This window comes from Myotis nattereri (genome assembly GCF_964212035.1).
Source record: "Myotis nattereri genome assembly, chromosome: 9".
In the NCBI taxonomy this organism is placed as follows: Eukaryota; Metazoa; Chordata; class Mammalia; order Chiroptera; family Vespertilionidae; genus Myotis; species Myotis nattereri.
This window is the reverse complement of record NC_138084.1, coordinates 30,741,161-30,760,362: the sequence shown is the minus strand read 5'-3', so window position 1 is coordinate 30,760,362 and position 19,202 is coordinate 30,741,161. Positions and strand designations below refer to the sequence as shown.

The 19,202-nt window shown below is 45.0% G+C and overlaps 1 protein-coding gene and 1 pseudogene across 2 annotated transcripts in view; one reads left to right on the top strand and one right to left on the bottom strand.

Moving 5' to 3' along the window:
• The window catches only part of PIK3C2A (phosphatidylinositol-4-phosphate 3-kinase catalytic subunit type 2 alpha), a 96,275-nt gene extending 79,669 nt beyond the window's left edge, over window positions 1–16,606 (bottom strand). The window contains exon 1 of the mRNA XM_081099610.1: window positions 16,491–16,606. The gene's annotated coding sequence lies outside the window, so the exon portion shown is untranslated. The remainder of the gene's footprint in view (window positions 1–16,490) is intronic.
• LOC308525406 (large ribosomal subunit protein eL33-like) lies at window positions 3,497–4,406 on the top strand (annotated as a pseudogene). The gene is made up of 2 exons: window positions 3,497–3,500; window positions 4,008–4,406. The product of its transcript is annotated as a large ribosomal subunit protein eL33-like (transcript).
• Window positions 16,607–19,202: the final 2,596 nt, after the last annotated feature.

The window sequence follows — 19,202 nt, the reverse complement described above, 5'->3', positions numbered from 1 at the left end:
GCAGGAGCAGACCTAAGCTGCAGTCGGACATCCTTAGTGCTGCTGAGGAGGCGGGAAAGGCTCCCGCCACCACCGCTGTGCTGGCAGCCATGCAGCCATCATCCCCTCACCCAGCACCCCTCACCCCTGGACCCCCACCCTGATCCGGGACACCCTTCAGGGCAAACCAGCCGGCCCCCACCTGTGCACCAGGCCTCTATCCTATATAATAAAAGGGTAATATGTAAATTGACCCTAACAGCATAACGACTGGGAATGACTGGTCACTATGACACACACTGACCACCAAGGGGCTGACGCTCAATGCAGAAGCTGTCCCCTGGTGGTCAGTGCGCTCCCACAGGGGGAGCTCTGCTCAGCCACAAGCCAGGCTGATGGCTGCCAGCACAACGGTGGTGGCGGGAGCCTCTCCCGCCTCCTCAGCAGCACTAAGGATGTCCGACTGCAGCTTAGGTCTGCTCCTGCTGGTAAGTGGACATCCCCCGAGGGCTGCTGGACTGCCAGAGGGATGTCTGACTGCCAGCTTGGGCCCAATCCCTCAGTGAGTGGACCTAAGCCAGCAGGTGGTCATCCTCTGAGGGGTCCCAGACTGCAAGAGGGCATAGGCCGGGCTGAGGGATGCCCCTAGTGCACAAATTTTTGTGCACCGGGTATCTAGTCTAATCAAATAAAAGAGAAACATGTTAATTAGCATACGACCACTACCCTTCCATTGGCTAATCAGGGAGATATGCAAATTAACTGTCAGCCAAGATGGCAGCTGGAAACTAACATGAGGCTTGCTTGCTTCAGTGACGGAGGATTCCAACGTTCCCCGCCTGCCTTGCCGGCCTCTGAGCCTGCAGTTTGAAACATTTTAACAAATATAGAAGCTAAAAAAAAACCCCAGAAACCAGCTTTCAGCGAGCTGGGATCTCAGAACTGGAGTTATACATTGTTTCGATTACCTACTTTCAGCAGCGGAGGCCTAAGAGCTGGAGCCTCAGAGCTAAAGCTGGCCCAGAATTAAAAAAGAAAAGAAGAAAAGGAGCGGTTGGGAGCTTCCATCACCCGCCAGCCTGAAAACAGCCCTCAGCCCCTCACCCAGGCTGGCCAGGCACCCCAATGGGGACCGCAACCCTGAAGGGTGTGTGACCAGCTGCAAACAGCGCTCAGCCCCTCACCCCGGCTGGCAAGGCACCCCAGTGGGGACCCCCACCGTGAAGGGTGTGTGACCAGCTGCAAAAAGCCATCATCACCTCACCCAGGCTGGCCAGGTACCCCAGTGGGGACCCCCACCCTGAAGGGTGTGTGACCAGCTGCAAACAGCCATCATCCCCTCACCCAGGCTGGCCAAGCACCCCAGTGGGGACCCCCACCCTGAATGGTGTGTGACCAGCTGCAAACAGCCATCATCCCCTCACCCAGGCTGGCCAGGCACCCCAGTGGGGACCCCCACCCTGATCCAGAACACCCTTCAGGGCAAACCAGCCAGCCCCACCCATGCACCAGGCCTCTATCCTATATAGTAAAAGGGTAATATGCCTCCCAGCACCGGGATCAGCAGAGCCGAGAGGCCTCCTGGCACCGGGATCAGCGTGACAGGGGGCAGCGCCCAAACCCCCTGATCGCCCTGCGGCTCTGTGTGTGACAGGGGGTGGGGCCACAACCTCCCTATCCGCCCTGCTCTGTTCGTGACAGGGGAAGGTGCCCCAACCTCCTGATCAGCCCTGCTCTGTGCCTGATAGCGGGGAGCTCCCCAACCTCTGATTGCCCTGCGGCTCTGTGTGTGACAGGGTGCGGCGCCCCAACCCCCTGATCGGCCCTGCTTTGTGGGTGATAGAGGGCGGCGCCACAACCCCCACCCCTACCACGGGCCCTGCTCTGTGTGTGATGGGATAGAGCCATAACCTCCCCATCAGCCCTGCCCTGAGTGTGAGAGTGGTGGCATCCCAACCCCCTGATCGGCCCTGCTCTGTGGGTGATAGAGGGCAGCGCCCCAACCCCCTGACCCGCCCTGCTCAGTGTGTGACAGGGGGTGGTGCCCCAACTCCCCTATCGGCCCTACTCTCTGAGTGACACGGGGGAGCTCCTCAAGCCCCTGATGGGCCCTGCTCTGTGCGTGACAGGGGGCCGCACCCCAACCCCCGGATTGGCCCTGCTCTGTGCATGACAGGGGGTGGCGCCGCAACCTCCCCATCGACCCTGCCTTGAGTGTGACAGGGGGTGGTGCCCCAACCCCCTAATCGGCCCTACCCTGAGTGTGACTGGGGGTGGCATCGCAACCTCCCGATCCGCCCTGCTCTGTGCATGACAGGGGGCGGCGCCCCAACTCCCCAATCAGCCCTGCTCTGAGCCCGACCAGGGGCTGCACCTAGGGATTGGGCCTGCCCTCTGCCACCCGGGAGCAGGCCTAAGCCAGCAGGGCGTTATCTCCCGAGGGGTCCCAGACTGCGAGAGGGCACAGGCCAGGCTGAGGGGCCCCGCTTCCCCCCGAGTGCACAAATTTTTGTGCACCGGGCCTCTAGTTTATAATAAAAGCCTAATATGCTAAGTGTCTGGTCGTCTGGTCGGCCGTTCAACCAATCAAAGTGTAATATGCTAATGATATGCTAAGGCTACTCAACTGCTCGCTATGACATGTACTGACCACCAGGGGGCAGGCGCTCCGAACAACAGGTTAACTTGCTGCTGGGTCCAGCCAATTGGGACTGAGCAAGACAGGTTGGAAACGCCCTGGAGCCCTCCTGCAGTCCCTCCACAGCTGGCCAACCTCCTTCGTTCCTCTCCAGCCCCTATCATGCATCGGTGGGGTCCGTTGGCCTGGACTGTGCCCTTTCGCAATCCAGGACCCCTCAGGGGATGTTGGAGAGCTGGTTTCTGCCTGACAGCAGAATGACCAGTCGCTATGATGTGCACTGACCCCCAGGGGGCAGGTGCTCAATGCAGGAGCTGCCCCCTGGGGGTCAGTGCACTTCCACGGGGGGGGGGGGGGGGGGGAACACCACTCAGCCAGAAGTCAGGCTCACAGCTGGTGAGCGCAGTGGCAGTGGTGGGAGCCTTTCCCGCCTCCAAGGCAGCAATAAGAACGTCCGACTGGCAGTTTAGGCCCGCTCCCCCAAGGCCGGACTGAGGGACCCCCGCCCCGCGAGTAGACAAATTTCACGCACCGGGTCTCTAGTTTCACAATAAAACCACTCCCACATATTTTAAATACCACATTTTCATATCTATATTATGAAATGTGAAAAATAACAAAGAACACCTATATTATAAGTAGAACATGGGTATTTTTTTTAATTAAATATTTTATTGATTTTTTTACAGAGAGGAAGGGAGAGGGATAGAGAGTTAGAAACATCGATGAGAGGGAAACATCAATCAGCTGCCTCCTGCACACTCCCTACTAGGGATGTGCCCGCAACCAAGGTACATGCCCTTGACTGGAAACGAACCTGGGACCCTTCAGTCCGCAGGCCGACGCTCTATCCACTGAGCCAAACAGGTTGGGGCTAACATGGGTATTTTTTACCTACATGTGGCAAATTATGTAAACACAAGTTCAACTTCTTAGTGATACCATATAAAAATACAATTAAGAGCTTTACTGTCCCTTTTCATTCGCCAATCTATAGGCTAAATTAAGGACACTACCCTTACTCATTAAGAGATGGAGAAAAGGATAAGTAAGAATGTAAAAGAAAACAAGCTATAAAATACCGTTTCTCAAATTTTCACCATGTGTGAATTACTTAATGGGCATTGCACATAATATTATCAATTTATGTAAAAATATTCATTGCATTTTAAAACACAAGTAGAACATTTAAAAATGAATAGTAAGATATTCCTATCAGTAAGAGATGATAGTACACTCTCACCATCCTATGTATATCCAGTAAATCTATCTTACTTCTTACTTGAATTAAATTAGAAAATACAAATTCAATTACAGTTTGTTAGGAAGGCAGCAATGTTTGGTGGTGGCTCTATCAGACAGTGATGGATATGTTCATAAAATCTTAGAGGCTCCTTTTTCCCCGCCATCTGGGAGCCTGGGGAGGCCTGCCGGGAACAGACTTCTACAACGACAAATAGGTCTAGAAGACTGTGGTCCAAGGCCATTTTTGCTGGCTATAAGTGTGGTCTCTGGAACCTGAGGGAGCACACAGCTCTTCTTAAAACTGAAAGTACTTATGTTTGAAATGAAACTGAATTCTATCTAGGCAAGAGATGTGTTTATGTGTACAAAGCAAAGAACAACACGGTGACTCCTCGTGACAAACCAAACAAAACCAGAGTAATCTGGGGAAGATAACTCATGCTCATGGAAACAGTGGCATGGTTCATGCTGCATTCTGAAGAACCTTCCTGCTCAGGCCACTGGACACAGAATCTGTGTAATGCTGTACTCCTCAAGGATTTAAACTTAATAAAAAGTAAATTTTTAAAAAAATGTTCTCATGTTTGTTTTAAAAAATATAGGCTCTACCTTGAAATATTTCTAAATCTGAGCATTCCTTCATTATATTCCAGTTACCTTCTTAAACCAACCATGATCTGTTGCCTGGATTATTGAAATAGCCTCATAGTCCGTCTCTGCCATCCCTCTATCTTCCACTTGTAGACTATTCTCAACACAGTAACCAGAGTAATTCTGAAACACCTAGATCTTTTTATGCAGCCCTTTGCTCAGAACTTTTAACAGCTCCTATCTTTGCTCAGAGAAAAGGTAAAATCTTGACAATCCATCAGACACTCTAATATCTGGCCCACCTATTACTTCTCTCTTGTTAACTCTCCTCTCTGCTATTGCTCCATCAGCCTCCTTGTTCCTCATTATGCATCTCATTTAGAGCTTCTGCTCTTCTATTCCCTCTGACTTATCTTCCCCTGGATAGCTGAATGGATCACTCTCTAACTTTCTTCAAGTTTTCGTTGAGAAGGTGACTTCTGAGTCAAGTCCTCACTAACAACCTAGTTAAAACCCTAACTTTCTCTAACTTCACTGCCTATGCACTTTACTTATATTCTCCTTAGATTTAGTACCATCCAGTATACTATATATTTTACTTATTTATAAGAGTCCCAGTGCACGAAATTTGTGCATGGGGGGGGGGGGGAGTCCCTCATCCTGGCCTGCACCCTCTCCAATCTGGGACCCCGCGGGGGATGTCCAACTGCCTCTCGCAATCTGGGACCACTGGTTCCTAACCGTTTGCCTGCCTGCCAGCCCCTAACCCAAGGGTGGGCAAACTTTTTGACTCGAGGGCCACAATGGGTTTTTAAACTGGACCGGAGGGCCGGAACAAAAGCATGAATGGAGTGTTTGTGTGAACTAATATAAATTCAAAGTAAACATCATTACATAAAAGGGTACAGTCTTTTTTTTTTTTTAGTTTTATTCATTTCAAACGGGCCAGATCCGGCCCGCGGGCCGTAGTTTGCCCACGGCTGCCCTAACCCCTCTGCCTGCCTGCCTGATTGCCCCTAATCACCTCTACCTGCCCGGCTGGTCGCCCCTAACTGCTCCCCTACCGGCCTGATCACCCCTAACAGCTCCCCTGCTGGCCTGATCGCCCCTAATCACCTCTGCCTCGCCACAAACCCGGGGCCCAGGATTTCCTCCTCCGGCTGGTTGCAGGCACCCGGGACCCAGGCTTCCCTCCGTCTGGCTGGCAGCAGGCACCCAGGACCCAGACCAGCTTCGCCCAGGCCAGCTGCAGCCGCAGGGGACCGTGGGTGGGTGGCTTGTCCCTCTCCCGGGCTGCAGCCTGGCTGGTTCCCATTCCTCTATCACGAGCTCATTTGTGCCTGGCTGGTCCCCATTCCTCTCTCCCCAGTGTTGAGTATCTGAGCAGTTACAGCGTGATGGCATGAGGGCATGATGACTATTTACTTATTAGCTCTTTATTATATAAGATTTTATTGTCTAGCTTTCCCCTCTAGACTGTAAATTTCATGAAGCTGGGATTTATCTGTTGGGTTCACTCCTATAACTCAAGCACCTAGAACAGTCCTGAAATAAGCAAGCTTTCATTCAGATGTTTATTAAATCAATAAATGAAATTAACTCTAATATAGACCAGATTAGGAAGCAACTATTCACTGTAGAGTATCTTTGATAATCTGTAAGATACTTAAAGCATACAAAAATATCATACTTAGAGTATTTTAACCTATAATATTTTTAATCTACTCTTGTTGCATTCGTTTTCATTTAAAGTATTTGGGAGTCATCTTACCTATGTCAAATAATAAACCATTAATTTCTTTCTTTGAGAGAAGAAAATCATTGTGAATATTCTCAGAATTGGTTTTCAGAGATACATCGTCCTTTTTAGTCAGACCAAAACACTATTTTGAAATACCTGTGGGAAATACAGTTCAAGTCTGCTGCTTGACAAGAAATACTGGGCCTTGGGCTCAACAGAGCAATTTGACTATGACGACATGAAAGTAGTTGAGACTACCTTGGGAGAATGTGTAGAATGAAGGGAGAGAAAGAGATAAGGAAGAAATCATGAGGAAACTAAAGATCAGAGAACAATAACTGATAGGTATGAAGACTGGTATCAGAGAAATGAGGGAACAGAGCATCCTAAGAAGAAAGCAATCAGTATTGTCAGAAACTACAGGGAGGTGACATAAGATGAGGACTGAAAAATATTTAGATCTAAGTGCACATTTGTGATTATTTAGTTTTATTGGGATATAATTCACTTATATAATTCACTCATTTAAAGTATGCAATTCAGTTGTTTTTAGTATATTCAGAGTTGTGAATCATCACCATAACCACATTTCAAAACATTTCTATCATCTCCGAAGAAATTTATTAGCAGTCACTCTTCATTCCCCACGCCCCCAACAATCATTAGTGATTTTCAAAGAGAGCAGTTTATACAAGTGTGGAAAAGTGAAAAATAGTAAGGAATTACAAATAATAAGGGCATATTATCCTTAAGAGGACTAGGAGAGACAGGTAGAGTGGAAGAGGTGTCAGGAATGGCTATTTAAAGTGGGAAGTGCCTGGCTGGTGTGGCTCAGTGGTTGAGTGTCCACCTATGAACCAGGAGGTCATGGTTCAATTCCCAGTCAGGGCACATACCCAGGTTACAGGCTTGATCCCCAACAGGGGGTGTGCAGGAGGCTGCTGATCAATGACTCTCTCTTATCATTGATGCTTCTATATCTCTCTCCCTCTCCCTTCCACTCTGAAATCAATAAAAAGATCCTATCTAATAATAGACAAACATGGTAACTGACCATACCTTCACTATGCCTCCCATTGGCTAATCAGCGCAATATGCAAATTAACCGCCATCTTTGTTGGCAGTTAATTTGCATACATAGGCTCCAAGTGGTGGAGGGAAGACTGAAGGCGAGCTGGAGCCGCGAAGATGTAAGACTGAAGGCGGCTCCAGCCGAAGCGAAGGCCTGGGTCCTGGGTGCCAGAGGAAAACCTGTGCCGGCAGCCAGGAGAAGGGAAGGCCTATTGCACGAATCTCTTCGTGCAACAGGCCTCTAGTTTTAAATAAATAAATAAAGTGGGAAAGGACTTCAACATATGGTAGGTTGAAGAGAAGGATTCAGGGAACAAAGACTAAAAGGTACAAGAGCTAGAAGATAAATACTAGTTCAGATTCTGGGTTTGGTGAATAACATAATCAGAAGCACAGATGAAAGCACCTGCAAAGGAAGAGATACCTTAGGAGACTGAAATGATAAAGGTAAGAAAACAATGGATGACTGGCAGTGGGGAAAAGCCAATGGTGGAAAGTATATTTACTTCTCATTATCTAAACTTTAATAGACTTTCAAATATTTCATCACTGGCAAGCTTTACTATTTTAAAACAAAAGTGACAAGTATGCAATAGCAGGATTTTCTCTATTAGGCAAAAAATGAAATTGGAGCCATAAGCTGGACATAAGAAGAGGCTCCCCAGTTTCTTCACAAGAAAAATGGATGAGCTTAGCCTGGCTCCTGCATTCTTTAATCTCAATACCACACATAAGATTATGCTTTGCCCAAGTACTACAAACAATTAATAAAGGGCTTGATTCTCCCATTTGACAAAAATCAATAGCTACACTGTTGTCGAATTAGCATTGATAGTCATTATACTTACTACCTTCAACCCTTAGAAGCAACATTCCACACATAAAAGATTCATAACCAGGGCATTCATCCAGAATAACTTTCTATATCTACACATGTGTACAACTGTATATGTTTGGGAGGGAGATACTGTCACAGCAAGAGGTTCCTACTGAAAGACTTTTTACTGACAAAGTAGTTTTCATTCTAACTCAGCATCCCAACAGTAGTACTGCTTTGTGGAGATAATTGCTGAACTTTGGACTACTTTATTGTTCATTCATTTAACATGAATAATTAAATACACTCTAACATCACCCAATTCCAACATGACAAGTAACAGAAACCTTTTGTGCTAAGTCCTATGGTATGTGCTTCCATTCCAACTTGAATTAAGATAGGAAAAAATAAAACTGAGTAGCAAATGAGAACCCCCAAATAGAGAATAATAATAATAATGAAAAACTGATATGAACACTGGAATTTTGCCCCCAAACTCCATTAATTTCTATGGCTAACAAAATCTTGATTTCACATGACACCAATTGCTAGTTTCGTAGAACAGTGATAAGAGGAGAAAATGATGGACCCAAGCTCAAATATCACACCTCCCTCTGTGTAATCTTATGCAAGCTACTTTATCTGCCTTTGTCTTAGTTTTCACAGCTGTAAACACAGATCACATGTCATAGTGTTGTGTGGTTAAATAAAATTATATATATAATGCCCAGTACATAACAGAATTAAAAAATACATCTGTCAAGCCCTGGCCGGTATTTCTCAGTGGATAGAGTGTTGGCCCAAGCACTGAAGGGTCTGAAGGGTGGCAGGTTCGATCCCAGACCCTGGTCGAGACTGGCTGGGGTGTGCGCAGGCAGGATGCAACAAATTGATATCTCTCTCTCTCTCTCTCTCTCTCTCTCTCTCTCTCTTTCTCCTCCCCCACCCCCAGCCTCCCACCCTGCTTCCCTCCCTTCTACTCTCTCTAAAAAGTCAATGGAAAAAATATCCTTAGGTAAAAGGATTAACAAAAATAGTAATAATTATAACATCAGTCCAATTATTGGTCCTATCGTTATAAACAGAAGCTTACTGCCAATAACCCTATGAAAAGATGCTCAACATCATTATTCATTAGTAAAATGCAAATCAAAACCACCAGGTAGCACTTCACACCTTATAGAATGGCTATAATTTAAAATACAAAGACGAAAGAAAATAACAAGTGTTGACAAGGATGTAGAGAAATTTGAACATCATACTTTGCTGATGGGAATGTAAAATGGTACAGTCATTCTGGAAAACACTTTTACGTTTCCTCAAAAAATTAAACAGAATTACCATATGACCGCTCCTAAATATACACCCAAAAGAATTAAAAAACAGGGACTTATAGAGAGTATTTCAGATCTTGCTCCCCAGCATATGTCATCAATTTAACTCAAATAAACTCATAAAAAAATCAAAAACAGCAAAAAAACAGGTATTATATACCTGTACACAAATGAACAACAGCATTATTCACAATAGCTAAAAGGTGCCTACAACCCAAGTATCCATCAAGAAAAGTATATACAAAATGTGGTATATTACATACAATGGAATATTTATTTGACCATTAAAAGAAATAAAGTTCTGCCCTGGCCAGGTGGCTCAGTTGGTTGGAGCATCATCCCATACACCAAAAGGTTGCAGGTTCAATTCCTGGTCAGGGCTCATACCTAGGTTACAAGATTGATCCCCAGTTGGGGCGCATATGAGAGGTAACTGATCAATGCTTCTCTCTCACATGAATGTTTTTTCTCTCTCTCTTTGAAAGTCAATTTAAAAAAAGCCAAGTGAGGATTTAAAAAAAAAAAAGAGAATAACATTTTGAAACATGTACAACATGTACAAAAACATTATACAAAGTTAAATAAGCCAGACACAAAAGGACAAACATTTCATGATTCTACCTATATGAAATACCTAGAACGGGTAAATTCATAGAGACAGTACATTAGCAGTTACTAAGAGCTGGAAAAAGGGGGAATGGGTAGTTACAGCTAAATGGTTACAGAGTTTCTGTGTGCGGTGAAAATTTTTTGGAAATAGACAGTGGTGAAAGTTGCATAAATATAATTAATGTCACTGAATAGTACACTTAAAAATGGTTAAAACCTGACCAGAGAGGTCAGTTGGTTAGAGCGTTGTCCCAACATGCCAAGGTTGTGGGTTTGATCCCTGGTTAGGGTATATACAAGAATCAACCAATGAATGCATAAAAAAATGGAACAAAAACTGACGTTTTTCTGTCTCCCTTCCTCTCTTTCTCTCAAATCAATACCTTTAAAAAAAATGGTTAAAATAACAAATTTTATGTTACAGAATTTAAAAAAGTCATCTTGACAGAAACCTTCACACAATTTTCCATCTTCAAAAAACTTAATTCTAGAATCATATCTTTGACAATTAGCAAACATCAATAGTTTACAAACATAAAAAAAATAGGGGAAACCAGATCGCTGTACTATTTTAATTTTTCTGTTATCTAAAACTGTTCTAAAAATTTATTTAATTTTTTAAGACAGCTATTGAATCTCAAAATTATTATGCTAAGTGAAGGAAGCCAGACTCAAAAGGCTGTATGTATACTGTATGATGCCAATTTATATGACATTGCGGAAAAGCAAAATTATAGGAATAACAAGAACAAAAATTAGTTGTTGCCAGAGACCGGAGGGTGAGTAGAAGGGACTGATAACAAAGAGTCATAAGGACACTTTTTGGAGTAATGGAAATATCCAATATCTTAATTGTGGTGGTAGTAGTTACACAATGTTGCTATTTATCACAATGTATAGAGTTGTACACCTAGAATGGATGAATTTTATTATAAGTAAATTATATCTCAATAAATGATTTTTTAAAAATGTAAACAGTTATGTTGTCATGTCATGCATTGCAATACAGGCAGAATTCCAGTTTGATAAGTGTCATCATGAGGTTTAGTCAAATAAAAACAGGCTATGAAACCCGGAGCCAAAGAGCACCTTTTCCCAACTCAGCACTGTGATCTAAAACAAAAATACACACACTAAACTAAAAAGAGGAGTCAGAACAGTTATAAATTACATTAGAAACACATATAAAGTAACTTAATAGATCAATGTGGCTATGGCAACTCATAGCAATATGGTTTTGTTGGTAGAATTAGATCTCCTTTAGTGCTTATCTTGGGGGGAAAATACAGGCTTCACATAATTACCAAAGATTCAAATAGAACATTTTAAAAAGTATTTTACTATCCCCTAATTAGACAGGTATTTTCCTAAGTCTACCTATCTCTCCCATCAACATCCATGTTTTCCCCCCCCACCTCACCAGAAGGTAAGTACCTGCACTGATTTCTATTGTTTCCTCTCATCTTCTGCACCGTTTTATCTTGAAAGGATTTTTGTCTTTGCTTTTTCCTCTCATTCCACAGCAGAACTATAACAATACTTAATCTCTTCCTGCTTCTTCTGTTATTTTCTGAAGGCAAACTGCCAATTTCTGTTTTTATAGGAAAACACATTTTTTTAAAGAGCCTGCTTCAGTACTGCAAAATATAAACCAATTTTCTTAACTCTGCTATTCCTTTCTTATAATCAAATTCCTTATCAAATCCCTACTCGTTTCACAATAGGAACAAGCATTACTCTGCTGCTCATTTATAGTCACTGACCTCTCCTTCAGTCCTCTTAACCATGTCTTCCATACTACTCAAGCCACGAGTTCATAGCCTGTGCTAAGATTTCCCTAATCATCCAGATAATATAAAATTTTGCCATTGGCCTCTAAATTCTTTATAGCAGATGTCTATTTATTCTCATCTCTTACCTCACCTATGTCCTGTCCTTATCTTTTCAAATAAAGCTTGCAAACCTTTCCTTATTTATTTTCTCTTATCTAAATTTCCCCCAAAATTGTTCTCTGTGCACTGAAATAACTCTGTCCTTGACACCTCATCACCTTTTCCTACACCAACCCTGTAGGACCTAAATTCTTGCCAGAGCAAGCATGGCTCAGTGGTTGAGCCACGACCTAAAAATCAGGGGGTCACAGTTCCATTCCTGGTCAGGGCACATGCCTGGATTGCAGGCTCAAGGCAGCTAATCAATGATTTTCTTCCATCATTTATGCTTTTCTTAAAAACATATTTTATTGATTTTTTTACAGATAGGAAGGGAGAGGGATAGTTAGAAACATCAATGAGAGAGAAACATTGATCAGTTGCCTCCTGCACACCCCCCACTGGGGACATGCCCACAACCAAGGTACACGCCCTTGACCGGAATCAAACCTAGGACCCTTCAGTCCGCAGGCCGATGCTCTATTCACTGAGCCAAACTGGTTAGGGCTCATCATTGATGTTTTTATCCCTCTCCCTTCCTCTCTGAAATCAATAAAAATATATTTTTAAAAAAGATCTAAGTTCTTTATTCAAAAATCTTGCCTCGTTAACTCTCATCTTTTTAAAAAGTACCTATACTATCTCTTTACAGCTTTTATTTCCCATTAACAAGTTTTTATAACTACTTGTAGTTGGTCTTTTCCTAAGTGGAATATAAACTCTCAAAAGGTAGGAAGTACCCATTATTTTATAGTAGTACATATTCCAAAATCTGGTAAGTGCTATGCATCTAAACAATGAAGTACTATATGAAGAGATGCATTGAAAAAATACTAGGCTTAGCATTGTAAGACAATGTTCAAACAGTGCCTCTAATGTATTATGCTAAACAGTCACAACCTCACTGGGCCTCATTTTCCTCTTTAAGAAAATGAGAAAAAAGCCCAGCCGGTGTAGCTCAGAGGTTGAGTGTCGACCTATGAACCAGGAGGTCATGGTTCAACTCCTGGTCAGGGCACTGCCCAGGTTGCAGGCTCGATCCCCAACAGGGGGTGTGCAGGAGACAGCCAATTATGATTCTCTCTCATTACCGACGTTTCTATCTTCCTCTCCCTCTCTTTTCCTCTCTGAAATCAATAAAAATGAAAAATAATTGTAAAAAAAGATTTGCCTTGTTTACTCACAGAAAATAAAGTCTGTGAAGGTGAAAAGCATCAGCTAAGTTATAATCAGCAATCAATACAAATATAAAGGTATTATTTACTTTATCACTGTTAGTCATAGGCACTTGTTTAACACAAGGCTCTGGTGTTTTGTGGTTTTTTTTTAAACCAAACTCAATGATTAGCAAATTATGTATATCAACAGTGTACATTATTCACATAAATTTGAACTGTTGTACTATAATACTAACAAAGACATATACTTAAGAGTAAGGATGCTAATTATATAGTATCTTATGTAAATGCATTCTCAAGGTTAAAAGATAAATACTTGTTGCTAAACCTTCAAATCAATTAAAATCAAGAATGTTTAAAAATCCCACTCCCTTTTATAAACAAATAGCTGAACTTAAAATTTTAAGACATATAGAAGGTAGTTTGTTTTTTTTAAAAATATGTGGGTGTTTTTTAATTGAGATTAGAGAGAGATGAAGGGAGAGGGATAGAGAGATAGAAACATCCATGAGAGAGAAACATCTATTAGCTGTCTCCTTTAAGCCCCCTACTGGGGATGGAGCCTGCAATCTAGGAATGGGCCTTGATTGGGAATCAAACCCAGTGACCTCCTTCCTGGTTCATGGCTCAACCACTGCGACACAGTAGCTGGGCTAAAAGGTCATTTTAAATTACATAAATCTGCTTAACTGCCTAAAATGTCCATGTGTACTCTCCCATTGTGCTTTGGATCCATCACATGTTGTAAAGAATAGATACAAAATATAAAGGCACAAAATAAAGACATCAAAACTGTGACTCCACCACAGAGATAAGGTCCACAGTCTCTTCTAGTTCCAACCATAACCCTGTGAACAACCTGAAAGACACTCCACGGCTACATCATTTCCAAACATGACCATAATTCCAATAAAAAGAGCATCATGGATGAATACTATAAAAACGATTAGAAATTAGAAATGACTTTCACATTTTCCTTTTCAAGCAGAAATCTAAGATAGAAAAGCAGAATTTTTATACTTTAGATCTGCACTGTCCAATATGGTAGCTACTAACCATGTGCACCTATTGAGTGTTTGAAATGTGGGTAGTCTGAAGTGAAATGTGTTGTATGTGTAAAATGTACACTTACAAAGAATGCACTCATTCCCTCTCCATCTCCCAGTCAGGTGATCACATCCTTTTCAGTACTACTTGGATCTACTACTGTCCTTAAAACCAAAGTGTTATAATTTGTGTGTTAGTCTCCCCCAGATAAACTAGAGAACTTTAGAACAAGCACTGTCTCATTCATTTTTCTATCCCTGGAACCACTGGAGTGCCAGGCACCCTTACTGGGCCCGTGAAAACAATAAGATCTTTCAGAGGGTAAAGTTTTAGCCCTACTGAGGTGCAACTAACAAATCAAATCATGTACTATATAAATGCACGGCACTAACACATTCACCTTTATCATTTTCCTGCCTTAAATTCTTTTTAGAATATGGCAAATGAAAAGTTTGGTATGATGCTCTGATAAGAAGTCTGAGCTCTTGGGAAATCCAACACCCTCATTAGGGATAAGTTCGCTTACTGAATGAGCTTACTAAGTAAGAATATTGTGCAAGATGAAAGAAAGATTCCTAGATATGGGAACTGATGCAGCCATCTTCACTTAATTTAAAATTTTGGAACCATTCATGGCTGAAGGAGAAACAATCACATGTTAATATACAGCTAATTACATAATAGTTTCTAAAATTCCTAAATGCAAGCATGCCAACTTCCGTATTCTATAAAACAGGAAAAAAAAAACCCACACAAACTGTGAAACTTACGGGTGAAAACATTAAAATATATTGCTTGCCAAGAAAAGTGGCTAGCCACATGCAAACAAATAGCAACAGAGATTTTCATCAGAAAAAAAGAAAATTGCTTTAGAATCTGTTAATCTAGGCAAAAATAACTTGTGGAAGCTCTGTATGCGGCTTTGCACCGACATAAAAAAATCACTTCTGAATGAAGTTTGAGCTAACTCATAAAATTTCTATTTTCATTCAGTCCTCATGCCTTTCGGTCGGTACTCGATGACCTCAACTAAGGCGCTTCGGTCTGATCTGCCACCGGGAACAGGGGCGCCCACCCCAACCGCGGCAGCGCTGCTGAGGCTCCTCGGGAGGCTCGGCCACCAGCCAAGGAGGCAAAGGTACAAAGTCTGTCCTGGAACCGGTGTCCCCGGGCCTCCTGGCGTGCGGTCTTCCCCCCTTTCAACGGCCTTCGCCGCTCTCCTAATAGCTTTCTTTTGTCTGAATCTCTTCTCACCTATGGCTTCGATGCGCCCAATAAGTTAAAAAAAAAAAAAAAAAAAAATCTTCCCAACTGCCTGCCACCACCTGGGAAGATTTCAGGCTATCTCTTTAATAGGTAATCGTGTTCAAAGAGAAAGGAGGCCTCTTTCCTTACACCCACGGTTAAAAATAAAAATATAATTACAACCTCAACTTCTATCAGGAGACGTACAGGGAAAGAACTACTACAGAGGCTTCCCCGTCCTTTATCGCCAGACTCCCCTCCTCACTTCGCGTTTCTCCTTCCTCGTTTCCCCTCTCAAACTCTGCTCCCCGCTCCCGAAAAGAATTCCGCAGCTCGAGAAACTCATCCTTGGAGCCAGACCACTTTAAAATGAGGAAAATAAGTATGGGCTGCTTTTCTCTTCAATTATTTATTGTTCCTCCGCCACTCAGGAAGTTCATCTGACCGCCCTCCCAGAAAGATGATGCGCTCGATACACACTGAAATAAACAGTCTGCCCCCAAGCAAGTGGATTCGCGGCAAAAAAAAAAAAAAAAAAAAGGCAACCGCGGGGAAGTGGGATGAAAAAAAGGATCATTAGCCCCCAAAGCCCGAGGTGGGAGGGACAACAAGGTGAAAAGGGGGTGAGGGAAGGGAACGTAAAGCGAGAAGGGGAATACACACTCGCCAGACCCAACCACTTCACGTTTCGTCAAGAAAACCACCGGCCAGAGAGACGCCAGCCCGGTCCCCAGGGACAAGGGGGTGGCCTTTTCTCCCCCTTCGGGGCTGAACGAACTCCCAGCCCCCCGCCCCAGTTCCCGGTCAGAGGGCCTGGTAGGGGCGCAGGCCCCCCGCACCTCCGGTGGGACAGTCGGCAATGGCCTGGGTGGAAGCCAGGCCCGGAGGGAGGTGAGTCGGGCTGGGGCAGCGCCAAGAGGACGGGATGGAGGGTCAGAGGCGGGCACCCGCGGGATTGGCGGCCGCGGCAGGGACCCTTCCATCCCGGAATCCCCGGGGCCCTTCGCCGCCCTTGCGGAGCTGGGTTCCTGGGACCAGCCTCCGCCGCACCCGCCGCTCCTCACCTCACGCTGCCTGAGCCTCCGTTTCCACCACAACCCGAGCCGCAGCCGCCGCCACTGTCCGAGCCATTTTCCGCTCAGCTGCCTCAGCGGCCGCGGAAAGCTTCGGCGGACTCCGCGGCCAGCCAAGCATAAACGTCACTTCCGGTCTTGGAAGCACCGCCTTCCGCGCCCAGGGTGCTTGCGGATTGGCTGGTCGGACGGCCTACCTGAGGCAGCGGGGCGGGGCCTGGGCGCGTCCTGCGAGGGCCCAGCTGGGATGGTGGGTGCCAGGGTCTGGCTTTCCACCCGGGAATGTCGAGCGAGCGCTGGGCGCCTCGCACCTCCGCCCCAGACGAGGGGAGTGGGGCCTCCGTGGATTCCGGCCGGGCCTCCAAAGCCCGCCAACCGCTGACGTGCTCCGTCGTTTCCGTGGCCTCTCGGGGACTCCGCGCTCGCCCCCGTCCGGGCTGCGGCTCCCAGATTCGCGGTCTCCGCCCCAGGCCGCGCCGAGATTCGTTTGTGATTGGAAGACTGGAAGGAACAGAGGAGATACAAAAACCCTTCACTCCGGCCAGCATTTACCGATTCCTCCCGGCGAGCGGTGCTGTGGGGTGTGAGGTTAGGGACCCATCAGGTGGCTGTAGAAAGCGCCTCCAGAAGCGCTCATTTTACCTTCCCGGTAAAAAGCCCAGGAAGTCCCAGCCAGTTGTTTCTTTTCTACGACACAAACTATCTTCACATACAATCTCCATACTACCTTTCTCATGGTCGCTGAATGAGAGCATGTGTCTAAAGCGGTTTGTCCTCAAATGTTAGGTTAAAAAAAAATTACATAACCATGTCAAGCAGGTAGGAAAATTATCCACATTTACAGATGATGAGGCTGGGAACACGATTCAAATTGGGTACTAACTCCAATCCGTAGCATTTTACAAGAGATTTCCCTTAAACAGCAAGAGAAGGGGTTGGCTCCTTCCAGGTACTCACAATCGAATGTGGTACAGTGATTTGAGCTGCAATTCTGATTAAAAATACTTCCCCCCCCCCCCCCTGAATTTGTGAGAAGTCTGTAAGTAGAAGCGTATCTCCAACACATAATGGGAGAGAAATCTAATATTTTTTTCTTTTTTGAGGGGGGCTCGGGGCAGGGGGGGGGGGGTGTCCGGAGGATTTGAGGATTTGAAGTGGATGAAGTTGTCTAATTGCTGTAATAAATGTGCCTACACCTCCCAGGAGATGAGACTGGATAGAGTTGTTATTCTGTGAAAAGTTTAGAAGCAACTGGCCACCAACTCTAGTCCAACCACCCTTCCTATTCCTAACTTTCCAACCCCCTCCAGTCACACATACTTCCAATCAGGCTTTACACACCCTAGAAGAATGTCCCTTAGGAATTCCCTTAGTTTCACAGCATTGTTCTACTTTATCTTCTCATCAAAGGAGGAATTTTGAGAATTGGCAGCTCTTCATAAGATTAAAAGGAGAGGGGAAACCCCATTTATCTTGGGGCTGGTATCCTAGCTCTGCTCCAGAACAGAGTGTACCTTCAGAAAAGAAGGAAGAGGCTTTGAGAGAACACTGTATCTTGGGGGAAGATTAACTTTGACTTACTTGTATTTTTCTTAAATTTTTCTTAGGAGAAATATTTTCCCTGAGTTCCAACAGCAGAGGACTCTTGCTTGAATGAGTTCCTTGTTGCAGTTCCACCTTCATTCTTTTCTTTTTCTTTTTCTTTTTTTAAATATATTTTATTGATTTTTTACAGAGAGGAAGGGAGAGAGATAGAGAGCTAGAAACATCGATGAGAGAGAAACATCGATCAGCTGCCTCCTGCACATCTCCCACTGGGGATATGCCCGCAACCAAGGTACATGCCCTTGACTGGAATCGAACCTGGGACCCTTCAGTCCGCAGGCCGACGCTCTATCCACTGAGCCAAACCAGTTTTGGCCATTATTTTCTTACTACAGGCCCAGTGCACGAAATTCGTGCAGGGCGGGGGGGGGGGGGGGCTCAGCCCAGCCTGCACCCTCTCCAATCCAATCCTTTGGGGGATGTCCGACTGCCTGGTCTCCTCTAACTGTCCCCCTTCCAGCCTGGTAGCCCCTCACTGCCCCCCTGCTGACCTGGTTGCCCACAACTGCCTCCCTGCTGACCTGGTCACCCACAACTGCCCTCCACCCCCGGCCAGCCTGGTCGCCCCTCATTACCCCCCCCCCCCCCGTGCCATCCTGGTTGCCCTTCACTGCCCCCCCTGCCGGCCTGGTTGCCCCAGGCAGCCTGCTGTTCGGTGGTTGCGTGAAGGCATCCTGACCAATTTGCATATTCCTCTATTATTAGTATAGACTAGAGGCCTGATGCACGAAGTTCATGCAAGAGCAGGCCTTCCTTCCCCTGGCTGATGGCACTGGCTTCCCTCTGGCACCTGGGACCCAGGCTTCCCTCCTAGCCCTGGTTTCGTCCAGAAGGTCGTCCGGAAGGACATCTGGTCTAATTAACATATTGCACTTTTATTATTATAGATGGTTCTTGAATGGTCAGTGCTTAGTAGGCTCTGATCGATCAGAAGAGTCCCAATAAGAAGAGGAAGACCTTCTACCATGTGAGGATACAAGGCTATGTCCCAGTATAACCAGAAACCAAGGGGTCTGAGCTGCCTGTCACTGCTTGAGCCAATTAAGTAGAGATGGGTTGAATCATATATAAGCATTTATTCCAATAATGCCGACAGTG